At 45.8% G+C, this 15,830-nt stretch overlaps 1 protein-coding gene across 11 annotated transcripts in view; it reads left to right on the top strand.

Moving 5' to 3' along the window:
• The first annotated feature begins 255 nt into the window (after positions 1–255).
• The window catches only part of FGF1 (fibroblast growth factor 1 (acidic)), a 107,948-nt gene continuing 92,373 nt past the window's right edge, over positions 256–15,830 (top strand). For 3 of the 11 annotated variants that reach the window (XM_011939746.1, XM_011939741.1, XM_011939747.1), the window contains exon 1: positions 11,968–12,055. The gene's annotated coding sequence lies outside the window, so the exon portion shown is untranslated. Of the gene's footprint in view, positions 702–11,958; positions 12,056–12,301; positions 12,495–14,183; positions 14,303–15,830 lie in introns of those variants that run through there. The other 8 variants (XM_011939742.1, XM_011939736.1, XM_011939743.1 and 5 more) reach the window with 6 other exon arrangements.

The raw sequence follows: 15,830 nt of genomic DNA, 5'->3' as shown, positions 1-15,830 counted from the left end.
CATTCATTACACTGATCCTCTGAGAAACCTCAAAGGGTAGCAGAATTGAAGAAAAATGGTAAGTTGGACACATTGCTTGGATGTACTGAAAGTAAGGCTCGGAGCAAAACCCGCTCCCTTCTGCCTCATATTGGGAAAGGTAACAGGGACTAGTGCAGAGAGAGGCATGGAGAGAACTCGGATGAGATCATTGTCCTTTCACCTGGCAGCTGTCCAGCCCCCAAATAGCTTTGCGTCCAGTCCAAAAATAAGATCACATGAGAGGGGGAGAAATAAATACACAGTGCTTGTCCTTGGCCTTTCTGTGGGCATACCAGTGTCAGCTGCACTTGTAGGGACCCAAGTGCCTCATGACCCACTCCGCTGCCTTCCTCTCCAGGATCCCCAAGGCTGGGAGGCCAACTTACTAGCAGGGCGGGTATAGTGTGTGGTTTCACTCAGCTCTTCTCATGGGGTTCCTCTGAGCTCCATTCATACCAGAAAGGGAGCGGGAGAGACAGGACAAGTGGATCCAACAGCCTTCGCTCCAGGGGAATCAGGGCATCGCCTCCTTTTCTGGGAGGACACTCCCTTCTGATGGTGAATGGGAACTCCCTTCCTCCTGCAGCAGCCTGCCTGCAGCCATCCTGGTAGAACAGTGTGGACACTGCAGAAGCTGTCACTGCCCCAGAAAGAAAGCACCCCAGAGCCAAGGCAAAGAGGTGAGTGCATCTGCTTCTGCAAAGGGCTCAGATTGCTACAGACTTTCTGCTTGACTTCATGCTTGTGCTCAGCATGAACGTTCTCCCTCACCCACCCCTTCCTTTTCTCCTCCCTGATCTGGGTCTGTGGCAAGCTTGAGTCTATGTGATGAATGCTAGAGTGAAATATTCCTGTACTGCCTTCTCGCATTCAAAGGCCAATTTACTCCCAGCAAGAACTGGGTAGGTCTAGTTCTCAGTGGGGAAGCAGGAAGTGGTTCCTACTAAGTGAATTATCTTTGCTGAGATCCAAGAAGACGTTTACCAGGAAATCATTAGACAAATCCCATTACAGTAGACTTAATGCTTCATTTTAAAAAGCACTGCATGAAATAGAAAATAAAAGGATGCCAGCTGATTCTTTGTTGTTAGCAAAAAGGAAAAAAACAAAAATGGGACATGTAGAGCCTCTTTTTCCCCAACACCTCCCTTTCCCATCTCTTCCTGATTTCTTAGAGCCCTGCAAAATATACTTAACAGATCCAAGAACTCCTTTCTCTGGTTGAAAACAAGAGGAATAAAATCAAGGGTTTGAGGAAAATTGCTCTGTACACAGATTTCAGAGACAAAGAGGAGAAACAGATTTTGCAGCCTCAGTCTCCCCTCTAATGCCTCCGCATATCACATGTACCTATATCCATTTAGGGATATGGATAGATGCCACTATCACTTCCACACACAAACTGTTATCCTGGACGCAATCTGCCCCTGGGCTATGGACTACAAATACCCATACTAAGAAGCAACCAACAAAATTCTGGTAGGAACAAAGTAATTGCTTGAGTAAGTCAGAATTCATTTAGTAACCATGGACTGAAACCCAGTTTGAAGAGACTTAGGCAAAAAGAGGATTTTTTTTTTAACTCATGTGCCTGAAAAAGCAAGGTTTTGGTATAGTGAGATCCAGGGGCCTAGATGATGGCATCGTGAATCTGTCTTTCCATTTCTTGGCTTTGCTTCCTCTGTGTCCTTCTGTCTCCAGGAAGACCTGCCCATTGCCATGGCCAGAAGGCTGCAGCAGCTCCCAGCTGACATCCTACTAGCACAGCACCGTACAAGAACAGGTGCTTCCCTTTCTAGTTCTAGCTAGAATCTCAGGGTCAATCTCATAGAACCAATGTGGGTATTGTGTCCATCCTTGCCGTGGGTGTGGAGTCATTTCCATCCCCAAAACTTCATGGACTGAAAGCAATGAAGGGGTGTTTCCCCAGAAATGATCAGCGTTCTCGTCGCAGGACAAAGGAGGCTAGATGCAGGGTGGCTGAAGTCAATGGTTGCCACTCTATGTCGCTTTTTTTGCAATGGTCTAGATTGACTCAAAGCTTATCTGATAGCAGCTCCTCCCTCTTACATGCCACAAAAATGTATTAGTGACAAAAGTTCTCATAGGAAGGATAATTATTAGTGGAACAAGTGACTAAAAGACTCCATGGCATGTTACTCCTAGAGATCCCTGAGAGTAGGAAAGATACAAGAAGGGTGGTCTGTGGCTTGGCCCCCAGACCATGCACCAGGTCCAGACCCACCTGGGCTCCCAAATTGCCCATGCTCACATGGGTCTCCCTTTCCTCTCACCCACTGTTGCCCCCAGTTCTGTCTCCCTCTCCTCTTCTACTGTGAACTCATCTTGCCTTGTGAGGGCCCGCCTTGGTGCTGTCTCCCCTCTGAGGCCTTATCTGGCCCGTCCAGACTTTCCTGCTGTCCCCATTCTCTGAATTAGAACGGCATTTACTGTCAGGATTGCAGTTTACTGTTTACATGTTCCTTAAGAACTTCACGTATCTTAGTTTCTGTCACAGCTTGAATTCTCCATTGTTGGAGGAAAATTAAGTTTAATTCCCGAGCCCGCTAGTATGTGGTAGCTAATACCTACTAGGTGCTTAACTGCATCCAATTAATTGGCCAACAGAAAATGAGTCTTCCTAAATAGATTAGGGAGAATGGATGGATTACTTGGGGTCCTTAATTCTTTTTTTCTTTTTTTTTTTTTTTTTTTTTTTTGAGACAGAGTCTTGCTCGGTCACCCAGCTTGGAGTACAATGGTGAGATCTTGGCTCACTGCAACCTCTGCCTCCAGGTTCAAGCGATTCTCCTGCCTCAGCCTCCTAAGTAGCTGGGATTACAGGCAACCACCACCACACCCAGCTAATTTTTGTATTTTTAGTAGAGACAGGATTTTGCCATGTTGGCCAGGCTGGTCTCAAACTCCTGACCTCAGGTGATCCACCCCCACCTCAGCTTCCCAAAGTGCTGAGATTACAGGCATAAGCCACCATGCCCAGCCTTGAGGTCCTTAATTCTGACTTTAGAAGTAATATAATAACCATAGCAAACACAGATGGTATGCTGGAGTCTCTACAGGCATCATCTCAGGTAATCCTCATAATGACCCTACGAGGCAAGTACTGCTATTATCCCATTTAACAGATGGGTAAACCGAGCCTCAACGAAATGAGTTACTTGTCCTAAATTATACATCTAGTAAGTGGTGATGTGGGGATTATAACCCAGGATGCCACCTTCTCATTTTCTATTCCACTAATCATTTACAAACCTATCAGTAGAATTTCCTGCTGCCTGAGTTTAAAGAACAAAGGGCACAGGTGATTGGTCAGACAGCAGGAAGAAGCACATATATTTTAGACCCCTCTTCTGCCACCTGGGTGCCCAGTACCTCTACTGAGAAGTTCTTATTAGATTCTACCCAGGGGTGAGGGGTCACTCCCTGCCCCAGAGCCTACAGGAGTGTCAGGGATTTCACAAAAAGAGGTGCCTCTGGGACTCTGCAGAGAGTAGGGTGTTTTTTAATTAAATGGGGGCAGGGTGGTCTTTGTGGGAAATGTTGGCTAGAGGGTAGGCTTTAGAATTTAAGCTTGCCCCTTGGGCTGCCAGTCAGTACAGTATGGTCCTGCCCTTTCTCCTACCCCCCACCAGGGTGACCAAGCTGGGGCCCTCCCTCAGAGGCTGGCTGGCAGGATTTGGAAGGCAACCAAATTCTGATCTCAAAGAAAACCAAAATCTTGAGAATATAGTGGTGATTTCTTGTACCATCTATGCCCCCATGTCAAGCCACTGGACTCTTGGCTGATGCAGTCACCTTTGTGCTGGCAAAACTTTTGGTTCAAGTGTATCTTGTTTCTTTGATGCACACCGGCCTATTCATATAGCTTCATATCTTGGAAAGAACAGATCCTATTGATTTACGTCATTTCCTTTATCTTTACAATATCCCGTGGCAGTGTGAAAGAGCTGGTGTTCTCACCTTCCTTCCATTGATGGCACAACTGAGGTATAGTGAGAGAGTGAGTCGTGACCCTTACACAGAAGGTCCCAGGCTGGGAATGGAAGAGCTCTGAGGTCTTTAGAACCCAGATCTGCTTGGTTCACCATGAGGTTATGATGGTGGGCAGGGTGGGAGGAATACATATATACAAACAGAAAGGCAGATAGACCAACAGACAGACAGACAGAGATAGATAGATAGATAGATAGATAGATAGATAGATAGATAGATAGATATAAATTCTTTGGGTAAATCTTTAAGAGAAAAAAAAAAAAAACACTGCTAGACCCAAGAGAAATGAACACGTGTTCACACAAAAACTCACCCATGAATAACAACATTATAGTAATAGCCAAACAGAAGAAACACCCCAAATGTTCATCAGCTGATGAATGGAGAAATAAAATGTGGTGTATCCATGCAATGAAATATTACTCAGCAATAAAAAGGAAAGAAATTGGGCTGGGCGTGGTGACTCACGCCTGTAATCCCAGCACTTTGGGAGGCCGAGGTGGGCAGATCACAAGGTCAGGAGATCGAGACCATCCTGGCTAACACGATGAAACCCCGTCTCTGCTAAAAATACAAAAAGTTAGCTGGGCGTGGTGGTGGGCGCCTGTAGTCCCAGCTACTCGGGAAGCTGAGGCAGGAGAACGGCATGACCCTGGGAGGTGGAGCTTGCAGTGAGCCAAGATCGTGCCACTGCACTCCAGCCTGGGTGACAGAGCAAGACTCTGTCTCAAAAAACAAAAAAAAACAAAAAAAAAAAGGAAAGAAATTTTGATATGTGCTCCAATACAGAGGAACCTTGAGGACATCACACTAAAGGAAAAAGGCTCATGTTGTATGATTCCATAGATATGAAATGGCCAGAATGAGAAAATCTACAGAGACAGAAAGTAGAGGAGTGGTTGCTTAGGCCTGGCAGGAGGGAGGAATGGGGAATGAACTGCTAATGGGTATGGGGTTTCTTTGGGGGGTGACAAAAATATTCTAAAATTATAGTTGTGATGGCTGCACAACTTTGTGAATATACCAAAACCACTTAATTGTACATTTTAAATGGGTGAACTTCAGAGTATGTGAAGTATATCTCAATAAAGTCATTTAAAACCCCAAACCAGCCTGGCCAATGTGGTGAAACCCTGTCTCCACTAAAAATACAAAAATTAGCCGGCAGTGATGGCACACGCCTATAATCCCAGCTACTTGGGAGGCTGAGGCAGGAGAATCACTTGAACCTGGAGGTGGAGGTTGCAGTGAGCCAAGATCACGCCACTGCACTCCAGCCTGGGCAACAGAGCGAGACCCTGTCTCACAAAATAAAAAATAAAAATAAATAATTAAAAAAACCCAAACCACTACTATTGAAATAATTAACCCAGTGACAGGGCTTTGCCAAAGGATATGATCTCACCCTGTAAGCTCTGATAAGCTTGTCTTGTTCCATAGAGCCTGGCCATAGGTCACTCACACAATTCCACTGGGAAGAAGATAGATGGAAAAGATAGGATCAATTAATTTCTCCTCAGAGTCTAAACCAGGAGAGTTTTTTTCCTCTTTCCTGGACAGACATTTTAGATATTTTGGAATCAATCTCACTACTTTATTTTCACTTCTGGGTTTTAAATCATGCTTCAAAAAGTGTTTCCCATTCTAAGATTATAAATCTTATTAACTAATGTTTTCCTCTAAGGCTTGTCTCTTTACACTTAAACCTCTGATTCATCAGGAATTTAAATAAGAAACTGGGGATCCAGATTGGGTTTGTTTGTTTGTTTGTTTTTGCCAAATAGCCAGACAATTATTAAACCAGAAGTTCTTAACTTGGGTTTAAAATGCACTTGGGGCGTCTTGTAACTTACTGAAATTAAATGTAAAACTCTGTGTGTGTGTGTGTGTGTGTGTGTGTGTGTGTGTGTGTGTCCTGGGGAATACAGCTATAGATCTTGTCAAGATTTTCAAGAGGTTTTGTGACTCAGGAATACCAGTGGGCTTTCTATATTTCATAACCTGCTTGGAGTTATGTTGCATACACTGCAATATACCAAGACCCAATCTAAACCAAGAGGATAGCTTATAGGGGAGCCCTGAGAGATCACTCTGTTCTCTGTCACATGTCAAGTGAGAGTTGCACCATTTTTTGGTTTGATGTTCTGCTGAGGCAGAGAATGAGAAGTCTCTCACTGGTTCCTCTTGGGTCTATAAAGCTTTAGTTTGTTGTTGCTGCTGTTGTTCTTTTTGAGACAGGTTCTCTCTCTGTCATCCAGGCTGGAGCGCAGTAGCATGATCTTAGCTCACTGCAACCTCTGCCTCCTGGGCTCAAGCGATCCTCCCACCTCAGCCTTCCATGTAGCTGTGACCACAGGCACATGCCACCACACCCAGCTAATTTTTGTGGGTTTTTTTGGTAAAGATGGGGTTTCACCATGTTGCCCAGGCTGGTCTTAAACTCCTGGACTCAAGCAATCTGCTTGCTTCGGCCTCCCAAAGTGCTGGGATTACAGCGTGAGCCACTGTACCTGGCCTAAGCTTTAGGTTTTTAATCATCAACTGACAAACCAATGGAGATGGTGCACCATTTTAGCTGGCAAAACTTGGGGCCTTCCTGTCACAATGACTTTGAGGAGGCAAAAGGTTCACAGCCTATAGTCCCATAAATATAAATAAATGATGAACCGAAAACAAAACTGCCATGACAAAGATGGTGGCAGAGCCTATGTGCAGGCTCATGCATTCACGTAATAAATATATATGCAACACCCACTGTATGCCAGGTATCGTCTAGACTAGTAGCTCTCAAAATGCAGTTCCTGGACCAGCAGCAGCAGCAGCAGCAGCAGCAGCTAGAAACTTGTTAGAAATATAAACTCTATTTCAGTAGGCCGACCCCAGATCTACTGAATTAGAAACTCTGAGGTTGGGGCCCAGCATCTGTATTTTAACAAATCCTCCAGGTGATTTCCAGTGCACACTCGAGCTTGAGGACCACTGGTCTCGGTACTGAGTATATAACAGTGAGAAGACAAAGCCCCTGCTCTCCTTGTGGAATTTGTATTCCAGTGTATGTGGCAGGGGAGACAGAGGACAAGTAAGTAAATATTTTATTTATTTTTATTTTATTTTATTTTATTTTTTATTTATTTGAGACAGAGTCTCACTCTATCGCACAGGTTGGAGTGCAGTGGCACTATCTTGGCTCACTGCAACCTCTGCCTCCCGGGTTCAAGCAATTCTCCTGCCTCAGCCTCCTGAGTAGCTGGGGTTACAGATGCCAGCCACCATGCCCGGTTAATTTTTGTAATTTTTAGTAGAGATGGGGTTTCACCGTGTTGGCCAGGCTGGTCTCAAACTCCTGACCTCAGGTGATCCACCCGTGTCGGCCTCCCAAAGTGCTGGGATTACAGGTATGAGCCACCATGCCCGGCCTAAATAAACATTTTATGAATACAGTAATTTTGAGAAAGTAGTAAGTATTATGAGGAAAAAGAAAGTGGGAGATGTAAAAGACAGTGATAAGGGGCTGATTTAGAACAGGTGGTCAGGGTATAGGTGGCCTGAGCTGAGACAAGAAAAACAGGAAAGAGTAAGCCAGGCAAATAACCTAGAGGCAGAAAATAAATGCATAATTCTGGGCAGAGGGAATGGGAAGTATGAAGACCCTGAGCTAGGACCAAGCCTGGCCCGTAGGAGGAGCAGGTGACTGGAGCACAGTGAGCAATGAGTATGTTGGGGGTGAACTTGCAGAGGCAGGTGGTGGTAGTGAGCTTAGCTTTTGTTCCTAGTGCAAGGGAAAAGCCCTGGACAGTTCTGAACAAATAGGGACATGATCTGATTTACCTTTTAGCAGGATCCTTCTGAAATGAACTGTAGAGGGTTAGGGTAGAGCAGGGAGGCCAATTAGGAAGATACCCCAATAATCCAGGCAAGAAATTTGGTGCTTGGATGAACTAGACCAATGTGTAAACATCTATTATTAAGTGAAAAACAAACAAACAATTACGCAGAACATTGTGCATAGTAATGTGTGTTTTTAGCATACACATATTCAGGGTACAAAGACAGTTTTTTTTTTCCTGAAAGGATCCATACATTCAAAGTGAATAGTGGTTATCTCTGGAGAAAAGAGGGTCAGTGAGGGTCATTTTATACCTTTTGGTGCAGTGTTATCATGTGCACAGAGTGTTGTTTTTTTGTAAAGGTAAAATATTTTAAAATTAAAAAGCCAGGATCGAGGAAAACACAGTAGACTAGGCAACAGGCAATCAATATCCCAGGAGAGGAAACCCAGCTCGCATGGGTAGGAAGCTTCCCAAGCATCCTCCCCTGAAGTTGCTGAAGAGTCAGGCTAACCAGAGGGGGCAAGCGCCTGTGATTGGATTTCAGTGGGATCAGGGTGAGGTACCTTCCTTCTTGAGGGCCATTGGACCCAGCTTCGGTCCTGCAGCTCTGGTGACGTTTGTGGCTGGCCAGTCTCCTTGAGCAACGAATACAATTTCCCATGAATGTCTGCTGCATTTCCCACTGCCCTCTGTCATCGTGGCGCTTGCTTCACCGTGAGACCAGGATGCCCTTCATTTAACTGCCTGATTGGGCATAAACAGAGGAAATGTGTTGCTGGAGGGAGAGAGTGGCATGCAGCATCCAATTTCCCCCATCAGCTGAATAAGATTTGTTGTGCCTGAACAAGGTCAAATGAGATTAGAAAGAAAATGCAATGTGTCTGGTGTGTGTTTCATATAACTGTATCGTTTGTGTAAACAGGATGAATGAAGGGGAAATTTTAAAGCAAATATTGAATGTCATTCTCAAGAATCAAGGACAAGACGCCAGGGCTTATGTTCTGCCTGGAGAGAGAGAGAAAAAAATGTATATATTGGGGGCATTTTGAACCCTGTTGATTCAATAATGCTCTGCTTCTTTCATGCTGGTACAGTTAAAATGTGATAGTTATATGTCTGATTGTCAGAGGCACTGAGCACAAAATAAGCAAAACCGCGGAACCACCACATTCTACCTTTATCGCCCTTCTAAAGGAGAGGTGTAGAGTCACTTTCTGTAATAGCAGCTGCCTAAGTGCTCTGTATTGAGTCCATCTGTTAGGATGTGGAAGGAAAAATCTCACCTCTGGCAACAGCCACAACATTTTAGATGTGGATGACTCCAGGGCAAGCCCACATCTCTGTGGATAAACCTTCTAAGATTTTTTTGGTCCTCCAAACCTGTCATTTCCTTCCTTTCTCAGAGGACCCCTCTGCGGTACTAGCAGCCTCTCTTACAAAGTTTTATCAGGACAGAAATGGCTTTTAAAGTGGTGGAAGAGCTTTGGAGGAAGACATGATTTCTGTTACATGTTCTGCATACAATCTAGCATATTGTGGATGCTTAATAAGCAGCTTCGACGGCTATTATTTCCACCGACTATTTCCAGGCACAGAGCTGGAGGGCTATTCTGAGACCAGACTTTTCGACTAGGTCATCGCAAAGTCCCTTCCTACTCTAAATAACAGTGAGGCTGAAAAGCATTCACATGGGCATGTCTCTGGACTGGAAAACATCTCAATGGATGTTATTTAAAAGGTAAATCTAGATACTAACAGAAGTTGAAATAAATGTAGAAATTGAAGGATATTAAAATGAAATTTCAAAAAATTTCAACATTGCGGGGAATTATATTACAGTAAATACCTTAGCGAACTGAGGATTATTTCCCAGTATTTGGACAGTAATATTGCCAGACACCTGCTATGCAGTAGATAAATTAGCATAAGTCAGTAGCTAGGGATTATATTTGCCTAAAAGCTATGTGTGTGTGTGTGTGTGTGTGTGTGAGTGTGTGTGTTTAAACAGGGTTTCATAACTGGACACAATGGAGAAATCAAACAAAATAAAATAATGACTTGCATTTGCATTTCCCACGTTCAAGGTGCTCAAACACACTTGGACACATTTGATTGTCCTGATAATCCTGTGAGTTTGCAGGGAAGATATGAGTAGGAAAGTCTTATTAATTTCCACTAGAAGGGAAGGAATCTGGAGCCCTTGGGCTGAATTGCCCAACAATGGCCAACCACACAGTGCAGGCAGGTTAACACGGGGTTAACCTAAAGCAGGGAGACCTGGTTTTAGTCACAATGAGGACTTTAACTAAGAGTACCACCTGAGTGAGTCTCTGAGTCTGCATCTCTGTCCTTAGGATTTTTTGGGTATTTTCTAACTTTCAAGTCTATCATTTCACGTAGTTAAAAAGGGTTAATATGCATACTACATCTAGCATAATGATTCTTTAATACTTGGAAATCCATTGTCCGAAATTTTTTTTTTTAATGATTCAGAAGGTCCTCTGGAAGCTTGCAGATACTCAGGAAGATTATTATGTTTTAAAGCAAATTATCAGTATCCTTTGCATGTGTAGAAGTGGTAGTTCATGAGATTTCCAGTTAAGAGGGTCTCAAGAAATCAACATTTTCTGTACATTCAAGTCCCTTTTGGGAGCTGCTGCTTATCCGTGATTGGAGTTCTGTGATGATTGAGCCTCTAGCTCTTTACAGGACACGAGCTCCTTCTCCAAGGCTCATCCCTTCAGAAGGCACACGAATGTCTTCCCCATACCCCCATGCTCTGTGGGGAGTATGGGGAACAAACTGCACTTCCATCCTCTCTACACCTAAGCAACACCCAGAGGAGGTAGAGACTGGGGAGCATATTTCTAGTTCTGACAGGTCGATCTGTACCTCTCTACCTGAATCATCAGGTGGGCAGGCTTATGTACATACATGGAAGCTCACACGCACACGCGCACACACGCACACACACACACTCACTCATGCCTCCTGGGCTCAAACGCCTGCATAAGCAGGAGGGACTCTTCAATTATTGGAAACTATTAATCATGTTTACATTTGGTTTCTTCAAAGACAGCTCTTGATCCATATCCTTTCAATCCACCTTATTCCCCACCTTCTAGCCAAAGAGTTATTTGTCCAGACAGCTCCCTCCCTTGCTTACCCTGTCCTGGCCAGAAGTCTGAAGGGGATGTCTGTCCATGGCCCATTGAAGAATTTCCCATCCCTGAAGTTGAGCTCACCTGAGGATTCACCTCATCCAACGGGGACAGGCTTGAACAGTGGAGAGGGAGGACAGAGCTGTCCCCTCTGCAGCCCCTCCCCAGTTCCAACCTGGATGACTTTTGCCTCAATTGACTTTGCAAAATGCCATTTGTAGGGCTTGGCTCTGGGGATGGCACAGACAGACACACACAGGCACACATACACGTTGCCACACACAGACACCTACACCCCATGCAAGGATGCCAGATGACAGAACAGAAAAGGCCTCCCTTTCATCCAGCAGCCTTCTGATTCCAGAGGAGAGTCTCGGAGCCACGACCTGCTGTTTCCCTGGCGACTCAGGCCTCAAAATAAACAGGATTCTGCTCAGACGGGCCAGAAGTCCATTCGGCTCAGACATTTGCCCCAAGACAAACCACGTTAAAATAACACCCAGGGTAGCTGCTGCCACCGTCTTCTGTCTCTTACCTCCCTCCTGGCTGGCCAATGACTCTGTGTTCCTGGGCCTGCTGCTGGCTGTCCAGAGTAGGGGGTGCTTAGAGCTGTGTGCATCCCTGCGGGTGGTGTGGGGGTGGGCGGTTGTCTAAAGGCAGGTCCCCTCTGCTGATAAACAAGGACCGGAGATAGACCTAGAGGCTGACATTCTTGGCTCTCCCAGCCTGCCCCCACCCCCCCACCTCGATTTCCCACACAGCCCTAGGGACGGGTAGCCAGCTCTGTGGCATGGTATCTGGAGGCGGGCCAGCAACCTGATGTGCATGCCACGGCCCGTCCCTCTCCCCACTCAGAGCTGCAGTAGCCTGGAGGTTCAGAGAGCCAGCTTGGGGCTGCTGGGGCGGCGGCTGCAGCACAGTGACAGTGACAAACACAAAGCAGAAGACACCAAGTGGATTCTGCTTCCCCTGGGACAGCACTGAGCGAGTGTGGAGAGAGGTACAGCCCTCGGCCTACAAGCTCTTTAGGTAAGAATCAAGGCATCTGATCTGGGAAACAGAGAGCAGGTTGTAGCTGAGGTCGTGTGTGTGTGTGTGTGTGTGTGTGTGTTTGTGTCCAAGTGCAAATATAATGCTACTTGGAGAAGAAAGAAAATGTTTTAAGCAGGTAGCACTGGAACCAGGACTCCTGCAAGTGAATCTCAAGAAGCTCACCTTTGGCTGGGTTTAAACCGTGGTGCAGACTGCTCTGGGGGAAGGGTGTGCTGATGTCACAGACATGTAAAAATAGCACTTCTAGTTTAGAGACTGCAAAAATATGAATGCACCATGCCGCCGCAATATCTCCATTCCTCCAGTGCCCGCCTGAATCAGGGCTGGAGGGGGCAGGCATTTCTCATTTACTAAAGTGCTGGATGCGGCCCCTGTGGTTCGGCAGAAGCAGAAAGCTGCGGTGAGTCTGGCCGTAGTGAGAGGCTAGCGTTATCTTGCTGTGTCACACCAGCTCTCTCTTGGGAAGCCTGGATATTCAGCTGCCTTGGAAAAGCTGTCCACATGGTGGGCAGCTTAGATTTTATTAACCTTTTGATATAAAAGTCAGGCTGAAGTTTAGGATTATCTGGGCATGTCAGCTCAGGGTTCTGGTAGGGTGGTATTCCCATGGCCCCATGGTCACGCGGATTACTTCTTTCTTTCCCTTCTGATCTTGGCATATCACATCCTCGTTTCAGTACCCCTCATGGGCACCAGGAGAGGAGTCAGAATGGACAGATTCTCTGGCACATACACTATCCACACCCACATCGCAATTACATGCCAAAGGTATGCAAGGCTGCTGCAGAGGAGCACTTCAGAAATTCAGCCTTCCAGATACTGGGATGGAAATTTCAGGCATTTAGTCAAGTACCTACTTTTCAGAGACCCAAGGGAGACCCCTCTCAGGCCCAAGGGCTCATTCTGCCTCAGCAGAATTCCAGCACTCCATTATTCTCTAGCTATGTTACATCCACCCACGCCACCGCCACCCCCATTTGCCTCCCTCCTTGCTGCACTGGTGACCGGTACTTTTCCTTTCATTCTCTACAGGGATGCGATTGTTTACGAGTTAGCTCCCCGACCCAGTGGGAGGATGCGAGCATCCCGGCTGAGGGCGAGCCAGGCTGCCCCTCCACCAGCTCTGTGTAACTATGAGCCAGCAGCAGTGGCATCAGGGCTGAAAGAAGTGGGCCTTGCTTTGGGAAGTGGTGTCTAGTGAAGGGTGGCCAGCAGTTTACCGGAGCTGTTTGTCAGTGTGGATGACTGAGGATTTTGGTGGAGACTCTGATTCACAGTCACAAATTCCCTTTTCCTTTGTTTTCTTTGTGTTGGTCTTTGAGGGCTTTGGAGGAAAGTCCCCTCTTGAGATGTAGATCTGAAGGCAAGATCACCAATTTGCTGTTGGCAGAGGGACTCAGAGAGATTTTCTTCTGTTGCCCCTGCCTTTGTTAGTGTGAATAAATGGGTTTGCAAATGAAGTATGTAATCCAAAGCAAAGTTAGCATGCAAAACGTTAAGAGAAAACACAATGAGTTTCTTTTAAACTCTCTCTCAAATCTGCTGTTTACATATGACCTGACTGGTTCTGCAAAGGATCAAGGAAGCCACATCTGGTTAAGTGGTTTGACTTTACAGGTGAGTAGCACCAGCCATGATAACATACTCAGTGGAAATGGTGGGCGGACCTCCATATGCTGTATCTACATCCAAGGGACATCTCATCCCGGAACAGTGCAGCTGCTCACTTCGGTGACATGCATTCTGTGGACTGCACATAAACTATTAAGGATCTTGGGACTGCTGTTACAGGAAAGCGATCCAGACCCCAAGAGAGGGTTCTTGGATCTCAAGCAAGAAAGAAGTCAGGGTGAGTCCGCAGTGCAAAGCAAAAGCACTTACTTTCTTTTTATTAGGAAAGTAAAGTGGTGAAAGCACAACTACTCCATTGACAGAGTAGGGTGTTCCCAAAAGCAAGAGAAGGAACACGTCCATCCTAGGTACCATGCTCTTATATATAGGATTTTAAAAAGATCATAGGGAGATGTGCTCTGCTACAAGGGTTTGTGATAAAGGATTAATTTTCTTTTTCTTTTCTTTCTTTTTTTTTTTTTTTTTGAGACAGAGTTCCGCTCTTGTTGCCCAGGCTGGAGTGCAATGGCACAATCTCAGCTCACTGCAACCTCCGCCTCCCAGGTTCAAGCGATTCTCCTGCCTCAGCCTCCCTAGTAGCTGAGATTACAGGCATGCGGCACCATGCCCGGCTAATTTCGTATTTTTATTAAAGACGGGGTTTCTCCACGTTGCTCAGGCTGGTCTCCAACTCCCGACATCAGGTGATCCAACCGGCCTCCCAAAGTGCTGGGATTACAGGCATGAGCCACTGCACCTGGCCTAATTTTCTTAATTACTATATTTTGCAAGAATCCATATTATTATCTTTAAAGCAAAATTAGGAATGCCTTTGTTCTCAAAATATCGGGCTATCTGGACACCCCCAAGTCTGGGTCTGTGTAGTAAACATTATCTATTTCCTTAACTGTAAACATCTGGAGTCTAGGAATGCCTAACTTTCTGGGAATGCAGCCCAGCAGGTCCCAGCCTCATTTTCCTAGCCCTCACTCAAGATGGAGTTGCTCTGGTTCGAACGCCTCTGACACTGTCAGCCTGTGTGCTAGCTGCCAGGGGTTAGGTATTGTGCAGAGTGGAAGACACACCCATTTCCACCTCATTAAATAAGCATTGCATGGCTAATGCAGTATCCCTTGATTTAAGGTTGCTGGAAAAATAGTCTGAAGTTATTTGTGCCATAGGCATACCATGCTTTAGGTAAATCTAATATCTATACATGTGGGTGAGAGTACTTTTTCTGAAGAAAGGGTTCACTAATCAACAAATGTTCAACTACCAACAAGGTGTCCCCATCTTGAGATATGACTGGATCCAGCCCAAACAACCACTGAGAAGGGAGGGGACTGACTGGGTGGGAAGGTAACAGAGAATGGGCCTGGGCTGATGTGTCCAACTCAGCGGAAAGATAAGTGAAGGAGTCCAAGGTACAGGAACAAGAACAAGCATCTGGGCCAGTGGCTTACAGGGAGAGAAAAGGGGAGGGAAGGAATAGCAATTACTTTGATTATTAAATACACCATGGTTTAAACCTAGCCAGAAGTGAGCTTCTTGAGTTCACTTGCAAGAATCCTGGTGCCAATGCTATCTGCTTAAAACATTTCTCTGTTTTTCACTTTCTCCTTGTTTCCCCCCTTTGCTTTTTAATAATTAATTTAGACTACTCTAGAGAGGGAGTGGCTGGGTGTGGTGGCTCACGCCTGTAATCCCAGCACTTTGGGAGGCTGAGGCGGGTGGATCACGAGATCAGGAGATCGAGACCATCCTGGCTAACACGGTGAGACCCCGTCTCTACTAAAAATACAACAGCAACAACAACAACAAAAATTAGCTGGGCGTGGTGGCGGGCACCTGTAGTCCCAGCTACTCGGGAGTCTGAGGCAGGAGAATGGCGTGAACCCAGGAGGCGGAGCTTGCAGTGAGCTGAGATCACACCACTGCACTCCAGCCTGGGCGACAGAGCGAGACTCAGTCTCAAAAAAAAAAAAAAAAAAAAAGAGAAAAAAAAAAGAGAGAGAGAGAGGGAGCATAACACATTAGCTAAGTACATAGATTCCGTAGCTGGGCTGCCTGGGATCCAAATTCTGCCAGTTATTAGTCCTGTGACCTTGGCCCTTGGTTTCCTCATCTGTAAAGTGGGGGT

The sequence above is a fragment of the Colobus angolensis genome, unplaced genomic scaffold, assembly GCF_000951035.1.
Source record: "Colobus angolensis palliatus isolate OR3802 unplaced genomic scaffold, Cang.pa_1.0 Scaffold183, whole genome shotgun sequence".
In the NCBI taxonomy this organism is placed as follows: Eukaryota; Metazoa; Chordata; class Mammalia; order Primates; family Cercopithecidae; genus Colobus; species Colobus angolensis.
This window is presented reverse-complemented; position numbering and strand designations above follow the sequence as displayed.